Raw genomic sequence first — 16,751 nt, forward strand, 5'->3', positions numbered from 1 at the left:
TCGTGGTTAGGCTGTGCTCGCCTAATGTTGCTTAAGAATAAGCTAAACGTGATGAAAGAATATTAACATATCTTACATCATTGTGCACTGTATAGTGCAACGAACATTGCGGACACGATGACTGCTTGTGGCAGCACCAGTGAGGCAGTAGTTTCTGGACAAAACAATTCCTGAAATGGACAGGCCTGCTCAGAAGGTGTCCGGATAGTATTGATCAGATAATGTGCGTTAATCAACAAACAGTTCGTCTACGAGTATTTATATTCATGCAAATGTAGATTTCGGCTATAAATAACCATCTTCTCTGCTAAAATACAGAATCAAAATTAATTTGCTTTGCTTAGAACGATAAGAAAACGTATTGTTATCCAATAGTATTAATCCATCCTGATCAACATACTATTTGAGTTACAATTCAGTAGACTCGCGGCAATACTTGTCACCATGTTTTCTTACAATTATATAGGCAGAACGAAACTGAGGCGGTTGTTTATAGCAATTACAACAGCATTAGTTGACGTAATGTAGTGCAAGTAACGCCCCGTAAGTCACGAATTAACCAACAGAGTTTTGTTTCAATACATTGATTTGAAAAATCTTTTTTATTTTGTATGATATCTAAAATCAACACCCATATTCGCATATCACTCTGAAACATTCAAGAAATGTCAAATTATAACGTACTTGCTCATATCTTGCTGATGAAGCGATCCATCAAAACCTATGCAAAGGATTATTAATAGGTTCATGTAACTGTTGTTGTTGTTGTGGTCTTCAGTCCTGAGACTGGTTTGATGCAGCTCTCCACGCTACTCTATCCTGTGCAAGCTTCTTCATGTCCCAGTACTTACTGCAACCTACATCCTTCTGAATCTGTTTAGTGTATTCATCTCTTGGTCTCCCTCTACGACTTTTACCCTCCGCGCTGCCCTCCAATGCTAAATTGGTGATCCCTTGGTGCCTCAGAATATGTCCTATCAACCGAACCCTTCTTCTAGTCAAGTTGTGCCACAAATTTCTCTTCTCCCCAATTCTATTCAATACCTCCTCATTAGTTATGTGATCTACCCATCTAATGTTCAGCATTCTTCTGTAGCACCACATTTCGAAAGCTGGCGCATCCGATATCACGGTCGGCCTTAGAGCCATCAGTCTAGACGAAGGTACTGTCTCCAAGTTCCGCGCAAAGTTGGAGAAACTTACAGCGATAGATCTAATCTGGAGTTGTGTCCTTTGTCAGCGGACTAAGTCCAAAATGAGCGCGGCCTTCAGCGCGAAGCCAAGGCGTTGCAGGGTTCTCACCCATCGGGAATGTGACATGTAACGTAAGTTTACACTTGCGAAGCAGTATAGGAAAGCGAACCCCGTGAAGCAAAAAAGAAGTTGCGCTTACCCAGCACTGGGGATCAAGGGAGTATCAAAGAAGGGCGCGTAGGATGGATGGTTGGGCATAGAGGACAGGTGGCACGCGTATCTGCTGAGGAGAACATCACGCCGGCATGACAGCGGTAGTTCGGCAGCGTCTGCTTAGAGACTCATAATTGGGCTTATGTAGAAAGCTGGCCAAACGTATGCCTCGACGGTGGACTGTGTTGAGACTGCGTAAAATAGATGGTCGTGCATCAGACAAGGGAGGACTTTCCGATCCACTCCCCATGAAGTACCGTTTAAAACAAGTACTCCAATCGGTACAGCGTCCTGCCAGATAAGATATGTGAGAGGACCAACAATTTCCTATCGAGCGTGAACCCCAAGAATTCGTGGTTTGTACAAACGGAAGAGCAACAAGACCGAGATGTAAGTATGGTGGAAGAAACTCCTTACGTTGACAGAATTTCAGACAGACACATTTTTCAGTGGAAAAGTGGAAACCGCTATCGATGTTCCACAAGTAAAGACGGTCGAGACATCGCTGAAGTCGTCGCTCAGGTAAACAGGTCCGTTGAGAGCTGCAGTAGTTAGCCAAGTCATCGACGAAAAGAGAGTCTGAGTTGTCTGGCGGGAGGCAGTCCATGATAGGGTTAAGTTATGGCAAATAGGGACACACTCAGCACAGAGCCTTGAGGCACACCGTTCTCCTGACTAAAAGTATTCAACAAATCCGAACCCACACCTACCTTGAAAACCCGTCCCTTAAAGGCTTCCATGATGACGAAAGATGATCGTGGCGTTCCATAGTGTCCGGACATCCCACTGTGGGAGATAGTGTTACGATATGTGCTGATGGTAGAATGTCTTGAACCACTCACGTATAAAAGACGGGACGACAAGTGAGCGTCTCACCTGCTATGTGGGGCCGGTTGTTCCTTGGCGTCGCGGTTTGAAAGTGTTTAAAAGACAAGAAGAAAAATAGAAGGCCCTGGCTAGAATGAACGCCGCTAGAAATGACTGTCGTACTCGCTTGTGAAGAGAATTCTTCTTGTCTTGGTCTTACCCGAGCTACGTCTGTTTTAAAAAGATCTGTCATTCCGCATTGTACTCGAGATTGTATACTGAGGCACAATGTTTTTGTAGCAGAACGTGTTAATACAGAAGGCCTAAACTCAGTCGCTTACTTCATTCAAGTGGCTTGGAAAACAATAAACGCTCACTTCCAGCACCAACCCAAGCACAAGGAGGCCAAGTTCCGTGACGACTGCTGCAACACGGTTAGGTGGAACAGTGTAGCAGGGCCACCTCACATAACATCATGGACGGCGACCGAAAGAAATTTTACTAACTGGGTCTACAGACATTAAACATAGGCCTACAGAACGCACACGGTAATGTAACAATGATACCAGACCAGAAACCATCTATGTTGCATTTCATTGAGGCAACCTAAGTGAAGAACTCGGATTAGCAGTGCTAGAGAAAGAGAGAATAAGAATATTTTACACAAATTTCACGAGAATAACTTGGGGAAAATACGTCCTTCTCCTCGAGGACTGCCACCTTATTGTGGCGAGGAGGGTTACGTATCCCGTTATACCCTGAGAGCTATGCTGGCGGAAGCTTAAGCTCCTGGCCCGCCACCCATGTTCCGGTATACCTGTCTTTCTGCCTCGGCCAGACAGAGATTTTCCATCAGATACCAACTTCCCTTTCATTTCTCTTCGTACCTTCCGCAATCTAGCACCCATCCTCTTTTGCCACATGCCCACAACACTCCAGTTTTGTTACCAAGGTATCGCCATAAACATTGAACTCATTAATTTAATTGAAAGCTTTAGAGTCCGCATAGCCTAGGTACTTCGTATATCTAACGTTATAAACGGCCACCGACCTCTGAAATATTTTTAGAGCTCCATCACACTCCATATCTCCACTGTAACCATCATAAATCTTAGTCCTTCAGTGTTATCATGGCAGGAGTGGCAGTACTTAGATGAGCACTCAACATCAACAACTTTTCCATTCTCCAGAGAAGTAGCACTTACAACACCATTCAAGGAACGATGTCTTCGACGTTGCCATGTCCCACCAAGTGCAACAGCAATGTCCCTCGCTCCACTAATATTTACAGTTTCTTCTACTGCACGTTTGTAGCTGCTTTAGACACCGAGTCAAGGCACCTAAAAGTATTTTTATGTACTTGCTGAACCTGCTGGGAGGAGGAGGAAGGTCCATCAAACCACAAAACGTTTGAGCAGCCTTTTTTCCTTTTACTATTGCACGCATTGCATACACTAACTTTAACTTCACATCACATGAATTATGCACAATGTTCGAAGTCATTTTTGAGGTACATTTATTGCAGGGTCTACACAGAACAACTAATTTTGACGCTAAACCCTTCCTGCTAGTTTATTGTTCAGTTATTTCCAGACTGCCTACACCATCACATTGTTTACATTTTACCACTTCCTTTATCAAAGAAGATAAGATGCCCACATCAGCAACAACAAATCCACTACAAACAGCGTCACTGTTAACACAAAAATTTTAAACACCAGGAGGCATGCGATGTGAAAGTTTCTTCCCTGAAGAACTGATACATGGATAACTTTCAACTGTGGGGCTTGCTTTGTTTGTTAACTGGTTACCACGGAATTTCCTTTTACTGAATTTCTTGATGCGTGGCATAGTTCATATTTATTGTACACTAAAGGATATGTACTTCCACAAATATATGTAGCACTTGGGCAACAAACATTCAGTAACAAGTGAACAAACTGCTTCAGCGAAACAAAAGTAAATACTAGCAAAGTTCATCATTTACAGACACTAGAAACCTGCACTGTTACCAACATATACAATGTATCATATGTATAATCGCTGGAAACAGAAAGTTCACAGTACTTTTCAAAGATATACTGGTTTCTGTAACAGAAATAAAGGGGGCGCGGCGGCATACATGACCATAACTTTAAAATTTTGTATATATAGGTCATTTTCGTTAGAAACCCTGTAATGTATATATCAATGTAATCAGGAAAGACTGTAGAATTTAATAAAGTCATAAAAAATTTAGATTTTTCCACAATTTTTTAGTACCCTGAGTCCTTAAAGGTAGCTAAGTAAGTAGCTGCTGATTACAAATCCTGCAGGCGTTGTTTGTTGTGTAAACTGATCATATGATGCAGCTGCGGTAGGATTTAGTGAGCTCATACTTGTGCTGGGACTGCTTGGATATTCGGAGCTGTATGAACTCGTCGACACGTTAAACATTCCCACTTCAGCTTCATATAGGAGGTCATTGATTCTTTTTTCAACAATCAAACGCTCGCGATATTCCAGTGTCCCCATTCTCATTGCAACAGATTTTCCCAACAGATCTTACCTGGGGCTTAGGCTTTTTAAAATGATCTCTCACTTATAGCAGGGCATCATTGGTCAATTATACACTTTTCATTTTTTTGGCAAATTAGATCGTGATATCGGGAGTTCTTTGGAATTTAGAGGATTCGCGTTTTTCTCTGAGGGTTTCTCACTGCTGGGTGTTTTTGGGGTAGCATCCTCGATTCCATCCTGAAGGAAGCACATTATTACACCCTAAAAGTCATTTGCTTTGCTTTTATTGTTTATATCAGGAATATAATTTAAAATAAGGCAAAACTATAAGATAAAAACAACACAAACCTTCTTAAAAACCATTAAACAAATAGTTTTACTATAGTATTTTAAAGTTCTGTTTGTTATTTTCTTTACAACCCAACTTTTTAAACAAGCGTTGGTTTTGTGTTATTTTAAATGTTATTTTTATTTTGTTTGTAAAAGTAAATTTATAAAGCCTGTTGCAATCGTCAACGCTACGCATTCACAGCATGAAAAAATATAATTAATTTGCTGTTGTTTCAGTTTCCTGACTCCGCTGAGAAATGGAAAGTTACTACTAAAACATTTGAAGACAGACGGAATTCCCCACATTTTCTTGGTGCCATGGATGGTGAACATAAAGACATAGTTCCCCCAGCGAATTCTTTTTACTTCAGTTGCAAAGGCAGACACAGCATAGTACTTCTTGCAATAGTGGATGCTAACTATTGGTTCGCTTTAGTAGATTTTGGAACTAATGGACGTTTATATGATGGAGGCATTCTTCATAATACTAAATTTTATGAAAAGTTAGAGAGTAATGAGTTCAAACTTTCAAATCCATGCAATGTTACAGAAAATTTCGAAAATGTGCGTTAGGTTTTTGTGGCTGATGACGCCTTTCCCTCTTACACTTAATATTATGAAGCCTTTCCGACAGGCGCAACTAAATTCAGCTAATAACTAAATTTACAACTACCGCATTTCAAGAGCGAGACATGTTGTCGAAAATTGTTTTGGAATACTTGCGTCCAGATTTCGTATATGCCATACTCAAATCAATTTGGAGCCAGAGAACAATAAAAGTGGTGATGGCAACATGTGCATTACATAATTTTTTCATAGAACAACATCCAAGCTTTTACTCTTCTCAAACAGTAGTGTACCTATCAGGAGACGTACGATAAAACTACTGATATTACAGGTTTAGATACATCGGAATCAGATATGATCGCACTGAAACGTCTGAATCACAGGAACATTACGTCTGCTGCTAAACAGCTTAGAAATGGGTTCACTTCATACTTCATGAATGAAGGCAAAGTCCCATGGCAAGATAATAGGGTTCTTCGAAACAAAAAATAGACAAAAAGAAGAAGTTTGGCCTTAGTAAGTTAATAATTCATGCAGCTAAAAACATTTTTCATTGATTAATAATAAATGTGGACTCTAACTATAAACTTTTCATTTGTAAATACAAAATGCAGTTAAATTAAATTAAATTGTATGAATATTATAAATAATCTATTTACTTCATCGATCTCACATCCATCCTCGTCATCCAAGTTTGACACAGACGCACTGGAGTATCTTGCTCGCCAAGAAAACCGAACAAATCTGGGTACCTCCATTTTGATGTGTAGACGTTGTCTGTTGAAGCGCCGGATTTCATTGACATGTCACATTTCTTCTTATCTTTATGTACATTACTTCTTAAATTATTTACTTTTTTAACTACAGATTACTTTGTAGTATTGGGTTCTAACTCCTTCAGTTTAATAACAAATTTTTCATAGGCTGCATTTCTCTTTCCGGTACTCTTTTATTTTTCATCTGCCACAGGCATGGTTCCAACCTACACATTTCGATAAACTCTTCTACGTTCCGTTTTCGATTTGACATGTTGATCACAAGAGCTGAGCACTAACGTGTGTGTAGTAACTAGTTAACACTGTTGTATACGTCAGTCAGTACAGAGAGAACAGACGCTCTCTACTCAGGGGACTAGCCCCAGCTAACCAAAAACGTGTAGAGGCGTGCCGGAGTTAGTCACCCACACGCTCAGGTCTACACGTCTTCGCAGGTAGAAAGAATTGTATTTTGATTCTTTCTTCTCCGGTCACCTGCGCAGGTGGCTACACCTGTACAGTTCGGCATGCAGCGGCTAGCACACCTGTACAGGTTAAACTGACAGGTATACCGGAACGTGTGTGGCAGGTCTTTCAGGGTCACCCAAGGCAGACAATTCGAAGTGTTGGGACCAGACGAAGAGCTGTCCACAACGAGGCCCCTGAAGACTAACGTCACTCAGAAAACATCGTTCTCGTGAAACACGACTAGCTCTTTATTCGCATGAAGTGGTGAGTGCTATTGACAAGGGATTTCGGATCGATTCCATATTTCTGGGTTTCCGGAAGGCTTTTGACACTGTACCACACAAGCGGCTTGTAGTGAAATTGCGTGCTTATGGAATATCGTCTCAGTTATGTGACTGGATTTGTGATTTCCTGTCAGAGAGGTCACAGTTCGTACTAATTGACGGAAAGTCATCGAGTAAAACAGAAGTGATTTCTGGCGTTCCCCAGCCCTTTGTTGTTCCTTATCTATGTAAACGATTTGGGAGACAATCCGAGCAGCCGTCTTAGGTTGTTTGCAGATGATGCTGTCGTTTATCAACTCATGAAGTCATCAGAAGATCAAAACAAATTGCAAAACGATTAAGACAAGATATCTGAACGGTGCAAAAATTGGCAGTTGACCACAAATAACGAAAAGCGTGAGGTCATCCACATGAGTTCTAAAAGGAATCCGTTAAACTTCGGGTACACGATAAATCAGTCAAATCTAAAAGCAGTCAATTCAACTAAATATCTAGGAATTACAATTACGAACAACTTAAAGTAAATATCTAGGAATTACAATTACGAACAACTTAAATTGGAAGAACACTTAGGAAATGTAACAGATCTACTAAGGAGACAGCCCACACTACGCTTTCCGTCCTCTTAAAATACCTGCTGCGCAGTGTGCGATCCTTACCAAAAAGGATTAGCGGAGTACATCCAAAAAGTTCAAAGAAGGCCAGCACGTTTTGTATTATCGCAAAATATGGGAGAGAGTGTCACTGAAATGATATAGGATTTCGGTTGCACATCATTAAAAGAATGGAGTTTTTTGTTGCTCCGGAATCTTCTCACGAAATTCCAGTAACCAACTTTCTCCTCCGAATGCGAAAATATTTTGTTGACACCGACCTACGTAGGGAGAAACGATCACCACCATAGAATAAGGGAAATCAGAGTTCGCACGGAAAGATATACGTCTTTGATCTTTCCGGGCGCTTTACGAGATTGGAATAATAGAGAATTGTGAAGGTGGTTTGATGAACCCTCTGCCAGGCACTTAAATATGATTTGCAGAGTATCGATGTAAATGTAGATGTAGGCGGCCTCCATTGGGCAGGAAGGGCTCTTAGACGTGGTGAAGTCAACCTTCCTAGGGGAAATAACGCCGAAGAAAAATTAAGCAGCTGCTGCTTTGCAGTTACGTGACTGGTTTACCAAAGGCTACAGGAAGTAAACTTTGATTAAAAATTACTGGCCAGTCTTGAGACCAAAAGATGCAAACCTAATAAAATGTCTAACCTGCCTATCGGGTAGCATCCCATACTGGGGACTTCAATTTTACTAATTTCTTCAAAGAAACCAACTGCATGGATTAAACAGAAGACGAACAACTAAGAAAAGGGCAAATGATTCGAAATAGGTGAAAAGCTCAACATTTCGACTTGGTATGTGAGAAGTTGCAAATATTTTTAGTTAAGCCGTATGTCCGACTACGCTGTGTCTCGTAAGCGGTTGGCCCTGACTAGTTTTAGTACGCAATCTGACTGCATAGAACAACAACAAAGAATGAAATGAAAATTTCCTGTTAACACAATTAATTAATTAAGTCCCCAGCAACTATAAAACCTACGAAACCAAACCACAAGTGTAATTGTTCTGTGTGTGGGAGTGTGACTCAACGTACACATCTGGCACGGTTCTTCTTCAATAAGACAAGAAATTTTAAATATCATTTATACTGAAGTAATTAAAAAATAGAAATACTATAATTGCGTAAGAAAACCAGAATTACACTCTAATACAAGCACACACGCCAGATGCTTTGTTGACTGAACCTGTAATGCTGCATTATTTAAGACATTGTGATAATAAAAAGAAAAGTAAAAATTTTTTTCTTTTACCTTCATATATTGACGAAAATCACTCTAATCATTACAATATATCTCCACACCGACTCTCTACTACCACATCTCAACAAGAACTCTCCACCACGACCTCTCGACAAGCATTCTTCACTACTAATCTCAGCAAGCACTTTTCACTAGCACATCTCAACAAGCACTCACTACTACGAGTTCTCCCCAAGCACTGCCAGTGGAGGCGGCTGAATAATACTCTTTGGCGCAATCTCTGGCGCTGTGGCTCAGTGTAGCCACCTTTCATATGCCCCTCCTCCACGGGTCAGAATTTGATGGTATTTTTGCCAGCATTGGTGGTGAAAATACCACCAAATTCGTCCACAAAAATACAGACAAAAATAAAAGATAATATTAATAACTAAATATCACATAATTAGATAAAATTTTGGCTTTGCACTGACCTTTCAATAACCTAATATATAAAATACAGTAAGCAATACAAATTTCGTCATACATGTGACTTTACATAATAGTTTACACAATACACAAAAAAATCAGTTTATACAAATGTTCACATAAAATGCTTTCAATGATTATTTCCAGCAGTAGCACCCAGCAATGGTCAACAGGTGCAGACACCAACAAGTGACATCATTCAGCAGAAGCAGTTCCATTAGTGGCACTCAGCAATGTTGAGCAAGTACAGACACCAACAGGTGACATCTTTTCAGTAGAAGCAGTCCATCAGTGGCACTCAGCATTGTTGAACAGGTGCAGACACCAACAAGTGACATTATGTCAGTAGAAGCAGTTCATTAGTGGCACCCAGTAATGTTGAATAGGTGCAGACACCAACAAGTGACATTATGTCAGTAGAAGCAGTTCCAATAGTGACACCCAGCATTGTTGAACAGGTGCAGACACCAACAAGTGACATCATTTCAGTAGAAGCAGTCCATCAGTGGCACCCAGTAATGTGGAGCAGGTGCAGACACCAACAAGTGACTTCATTTCAGTAGAAGCAGTTCCATCTGTGGCACCCGGCAATGTTGAATAGGTGCAGACACCAACCAGTGACATTATTTCAGTAGAAGCAGTTCCATCAGTGGCACCCGGCAATGTTGAGCAGGTGCAGACAGCAACAAGTGACATTATTTCAGTAGAAGCAGTCCATCAGTTGCACCTAGCAATGATGATCAGGTCCAGAGAGCAGTCCATAATATTCACTATCACTGTTCACACTGCTCATCAGAGTTTATTAGCAGAAATTAAACATGTCCTAGTGGCACCAATCATGTAGAAAAAGTACAAGTAACAGTCCATAATATTCACTATCACTAATCACACAGTTCATCAGCAAAAATTAAACATTTCTAAGTGGCACCCATCATGTTGAAAAAGTGCAGGTAACAGTTCATAATATTCACTATCACTAATCAGACAGTTCAGGCATGAACAATAGTTTGAATCCACATACAAATGCTTTTACACTAAACATACAAATCATAACAAACACACAAATGATGTCAGATAATTGTCATATTAACTATTACAAATACACAAATATCAGTAAACCTATAATATTTATGGGTGTCAGTGCAAGCTACTACAAACAAATAAAATAATATTTAGGAGATAGGTGGGTAGGATTAGGAAAGGAAAACACACAAAACACACTCACTCATCTTTCATCCACATTAAGTACTACTGTGTAATTGAATAGTGTTAACTGTGTAAATGTAACTCTGTCCAAGATTTGATGTTCGACATGTGTACCAAGTAGAAGTGGCAGCAATGTATAACAGTCAATAATAGTTAGTCAACGTCATAGTCATCATGTCAAGACCAATGTTTGCCAACCCAGATCAAAATGTACAGTTGCTGAACAACTGTCAGTGAGCCAAGATATGCAATTACTTCCTCTCTCCAAAAAAAAGTATATACTGCTTAGTGATTTAACAAAGTGTGTGTTGACAATCTTCCTTCCACTTTAGTGTTCTAGTCTGCTATCTTCATCCTCCTTGTTCCATATAGACCAACAAAAAAAAAAAAAAAAAAAATGCACCTCACTTACTTTACCTCTTATACACCAAAACTCCAATAATCATCAGCATCACATAATCTCAATACTTCAATAATACCTCTTACGTCGATACATATAAACCTTATCATCAATATCGTTTACCTTACCTTTTGTCCACAAAAACTCCAATAATCATCAACTTCATATAATCTCAATACCTCAATAATACCTCTTCAATACGTCGATACATATAAACCTTATTACCAATATCTTTTCACTTCCATAACAACTCTTTCCTCTAGTCAGTCTCCTCGAACAAGTACAGATAAAATCCTAATGCAAGCCTCATCATCCCATACAATCCGAAGACACACTGTCAACACACAACCTCTGTGTAATCCATCTGACCCAAATCTTCTACTCATTATGAATTATAAACAAAAGAAATGCATACATGACCTCTAACAGACTTAGTTCGAATAACTCTCAGTAATTAAGTACGATTACGGAGTGTGAATGATCATAATATTTCACAGTGTGTACACCACTTCAAGACTTATGGCAAACAGAAGCAAACACGTGGAGTATTTCTTGTGTCAAGTGTCACTTCCTATTTCAATTGCTCACGAAAAATGCAGTGTAATAACTGTCAATGGTCTAAACCTAGTTTTGGTATGTCATGTCGTTAGCTTCCTTCCTATTAGCAAAAATTTATACAGCTTCCATAAAACCTCCAGCTCATGTGACTTCTATGAAGTTTCTTGTACTAATGTCGTTTATGTCGAATTATAGCAGTTCATTTTCTTATCTTAAAAATATAAGGCACTGAGCGTAAGCAAAACATGCAATAGCGAGTAAATATACCAGTAGAGAACAGAATGTCAACAAGTGGATGCAGCACAATTCTTACAACGAGGCTCTGCCAAGCGAACAATCTATAATTAATACAATAATGTGACCTAAACTCTATGTTCATACACAGTATGTCAGCATTTCTATATACCAAATTAAAGAGTAGTTATGACAACAAAACAGAAATGTGTAAATATGCAATCCATAAGCAAGGCAGCAAATATGTTATCTAACATAATAAACAGGTCATTAGCATCATATCAGCATAAGCAAATAAATGTTCATATGTAATCTTAATAAGTAAACATGAAGGCGCAAGCAGATAAATCACAAAGTATAACTTACATACCTAACCACATCAGCACAATTAATCAGGTGACAATTATAATTTAAATAAATAAGCACAGCAGACACATAATAAAAAAATATGACATCAGTGAAAAAGTAGTGCAGCCAAGCGATGCATAATATATACAAATAACAACCCTGTTCATTAATAAAACATTGACAAAAATCAGCAAATGTACGCAAGCACGTCGCTTCAGAAGTAAATTCATAGAACATGAAATTAGCACAAAGTATGAATCACGTAATTGCGAGCAGCAAATTACGTCTAAAGTACGTACCTAAGTGGAAATATGTTACCTGAAAAATAAACTCAATTAATAGTTACCTTTTTAGTTTATTAGTTTCTTCTTGGAAATTACATTCTTCCTGAAAATTTCTCGATAGCAAGTCGTCTTAACGTCGGACAAGCACAGAATTTACCTGAAGTTCTTAAAAATTTTAGAGAACCGTATCCTGAAAAATACTGAATGTTAATAACATAATTCATCAAGTCACTATAGCTTTATACTGAATTTAATCGGAGAAATTAAACTGTGTATTTATTTACGGCTGTCAGTGCATTCGCACTGAGCGCTCGATCAGCTGTAGGCGCGTGACGTAGGAAGTAATTGTTTGCGGTCAACGACTGCCTTGTGCAGCGCGCAGACTTGACTGTTGCTTTGAGTATATGCCGCCGCCAAAACACAGGGCGATATCCTTGTACTCTCTGCGTGTTTACATGTAGCTGTTAGTTTCTCACAAGTATATCATTCCAAAAAAATTTTAACGTTAGATATATGATGTATTCCCTTAGAGCGTCGTGATTTAAGAGTTTCTACTTCAACAATGTTATCATGAATAATTTTGCGAATTCTATATGGACCGTTAAAAAGCAGAAAAAATTTGCGACACAAGCCTTTTCCTTTGTGAGACAAACGATGAGACTTAATTAATACCTTTTGGCCAACTGAAAAAGTTTTTAAACGACCAGGACGCTTAGCTGATTTCTCTCTTCTAGCAGCCGCAGATGCAATATTTTGCAGAGCCATGTTCACAACTTCAGAATGCTGCAGTTTCCGTGAAGGCAGAAAAGGAACGATTTCAGATATGCGATTTGTCGGTGCTTTGTTTTTTAATATCAGAATAGGCGGTAAAGAAGTTGAATCATTAGAGAGTTCATTCAGAATGTTTTGAAAAATATGAAGATACTGATCCCACGTTCTGTGATTCTGCTGACGATAAAGACGACACCATTTATTGATTTCCTTCATCCATCTCTCTGAAGCGTTAGATTGAGGGTGAAAAAGTGAAATGAAAATTGGTTTAATTTTACGACGCCGTAGAGTACGAAGTCAAATTTTAGAACGAAACTGTGATCCATTATCTGATATAACCTTATCAACATGACCAACTTCTTTAAGAAAATGTTTAATGAAAGCGTTAGATACTGAACGAGCTGTTGCATTGCGTAAAGGTGTAAAACACACATATTTTGATGTCAACTCCACTGCTACGAAAATGTACGCAAAACCATTAGTAGAACGAACCACTGGACCGAACAAATCAACTGCAGCCATCTCCTTTAATTTCGCTGGAATGATAGGAAACAATGGTGAGAAATTGTTGGCGGCTTAGCCTTTTGACATAATTTGCATTTGGCCAGAACAGATCATCTGAATCCCTGTCCCCATTTAAACTAAGACTTGTCAATTTGTCTGAAATCTCCTCAACTCTTTCCGATAAGTCACCTATTTTTTCTTTCTGTTTATTTACGTCTTCCATAAGTGTCGCGAATCGGGTTTCAGTATTGACACATTTGGTAGTTAACTGTTCATATTGTTGTGTTAGGTTATTTAATCTGTCATTTGGTACGGATTCCTCGATTCTCTCAAATATTTCCTCCTTATCGTGTGCACGTTGTAAATTTAACTCTGAAAATTTCTGTACCATCACGCGATCTCTTTCCTCCTGTTCTCTATCCTGTTCCTTTTGTCTAATCTCTACTGCAACTAATCTATTCTTATGAGAATTCAAAATCGGTTGTACTTCGTCTCTGATTTCTTTCTTTAATTCATCTTTCATATGACAATTAGAACTGAAACATGTCCCTATTCGTGAGTCTAACCGTGTTTCCATTGTTCCCATCTCAGTTTTAATTGTCCCTATCTCTGTTTTTAATTCAGATCCTAACTGTGATCCAAGTGAGTCTAACCGTGTTTCCATTGTTCCCATCTCAGTTCTAATTGTTCCTATTTGTGATCCCACTGAGTCTAACCGTGTTTCCATTGTTCCCATACCAGTTGTAATTGTTCCTATTTGTGATCCCAGTGAGTCTAACCGTGTTCCCAAATTTAATATTGCACTCATCAACTGCTCCGTATGAACTAGTTCAAAATTCCTTTCGCCCCTAACATTTCCCACAAAACCAGCTTCCTTCGTCATAGCTGTAAGGCCATCTGTGTTCGATACTATTACAGAATGTTCTGTCGTTAATCTCGTATTCTGTGAATTTTCTGATTGAGAAAAATTTTGAAATGGTTTCGGACTATTTTCCCGACTTATTAAATTGTTTTCCACTTCATTATTCATCACACTGTTCTCCTGTGTTGGCGAGTTCGCCATGTTAACAATTTCGTCATTCTCACTATTCATCATTTTTGCCTTTTTCATTGATCGTGTAATCATTTACAAAATATACAAAATTCGTCACTATATGAAAATTGCACACAATGACACTTTATCTCCAACAATACCATTCACACGAAATGTTTCCCTCAAACACGATTAACGAACAATTGAAATCATTGCACTAAATTGTCAAACGCGTATATACAAGACATCAAAAATTAATTTTTGAAAAATACCATTAGAAGAATGCCTATTACCAAATCTACACATGCAATATAGACTACAATTACTAAACTACAAATTACTACAACAATACTACTGTCTACTATTTTTGCAATCAGAAGAATTCCAAGGGACGATCCGAAGCAGCGGTCGCCACGTGCATGGGGGCTTAATTAAATAAAATGCAAATATTTTTAGTTAAGCCGTATGTCCGACTACGCTGTGTCTCGTAAGCGGTTGGCCCTGACTAGTTTTAGTACGCAATCTGACTGCATAGAACAACAACAAAGAATGAAATGAAAATTTCCTGTTAACACAATTAATTAATTAAGTCCCCAGCAACCATAAAACCTACGAAACCAAACCACAAGTGTAATTGTTCTGTGTGTGGGAGTGTGACTCAACGTACACATCTGGCACGGTTCTTCTTCAATAAGACAAGAAATTTTAAATATCATTTATACTGAAGTAATTAAAAAATAGAAATACTATAATTGCGTAAGAAAACCAGAATTACACTCTAATACAAGCACACACGCCAGATGCTTTGTTGACTGAACCTGTAATGCTGCATTATTTAAGACATTGTGATAATAAAAAGAAAAGTAAAAATTTTTTTCTTTTACCTTCATATATTGACGAAAATCACTCTAATCATTACAATATATCTCCACACCGACTCTCTACTACCACATCTCAACAAGAACTCTCCACCACGACCTCTCGACAAGCATTCTTCACTACTACATCTCAGCAAGCACTTTTCACTAGAACATCTCAACAAGCACTCATTACTACGAGTTCTCCCCAAGCACTGCCAGTGGAGGCGGCTGAATAATACACTTTGGCGCAATCTCTGGCGCTGTGGCTCAGTGTAGCCACCTTTCAAAGTCTGCACCTAAAAGAAACAGAGCTATGTAAAGAACTGAAACAAAGAAACAGAGCTATGTAAAGAACTGAAACAAGAAACATTAATATTGGAACAGTTACATAAACAAAGAAAAAGCGAAGAGGAACTGCTGATTTGCGTGGATACCTAATGATTTCCAGAGGTGTAGGAAGTGGCAGAAGAGCAAGTAATGGAGTAGTAAGTAATAAATATTAATCAAAAATCGAAGATTATATTTACATAAATGACAGAATCGTAACATCAATATTCAGAATAGATCTAGGGCGTCTGACATTGATTGGGGTATACGCGTCTGAAGATGGAAAAATGAAGAGACTGAAGCTTTTTATGAAACCTTACAAAAAGTAATAGATAAATAAAACGAAATGGACTACCTATTAATCTGTCGAGATTTAAATGCAAGAATAGGAAATAATCTCGTGCCTCTACCAGTGGGAACATTCGTGCCAATAACACATAAATGATAGTGGACATTCTCTGATACAGTTTGCCTAAAGTAATGGACTGAAAATTACTAATCCTCTTTTTTATGAAGAGAGATATACATAAATAAACTCGGAGCGCAAGTAGGCAGAGATGGATAATAGATTAGGCGAATACCTAGTGGTAGCAAATATAGCTGCACTCGCTATGGAAGAAAGCAAAACGAGCTGAAACAAGAAGGAAAGAACGCTTTAAGGTCTACCCATTACGGGATGAGAGCATAAAACATCTATACCAAAGCAGACTGAATCTTTACATAAACCAGACAGATACAAGTGATAGTTTCGAAATCAAATGGCAACATATAAAGCTATGTATTTTACAGGCCTCACATGAGTCATTAGGAGAAAAGAATAAGAACAGAA

This window comes from Schistocerca americana, chromosome 1 (genome assembly GCF_021461395.2).
Source record: "Schistocerca americana isolate TAMUIC-IGC-003095 chromosome 1, iqSchAmer2.1, whole genome shotgun sequence".
NCBI lineage: Eukaryota > Metazoa > Arthropoda > Insecta > Orthoptera > Acrididae > Schistocerca > Schistocerca americana.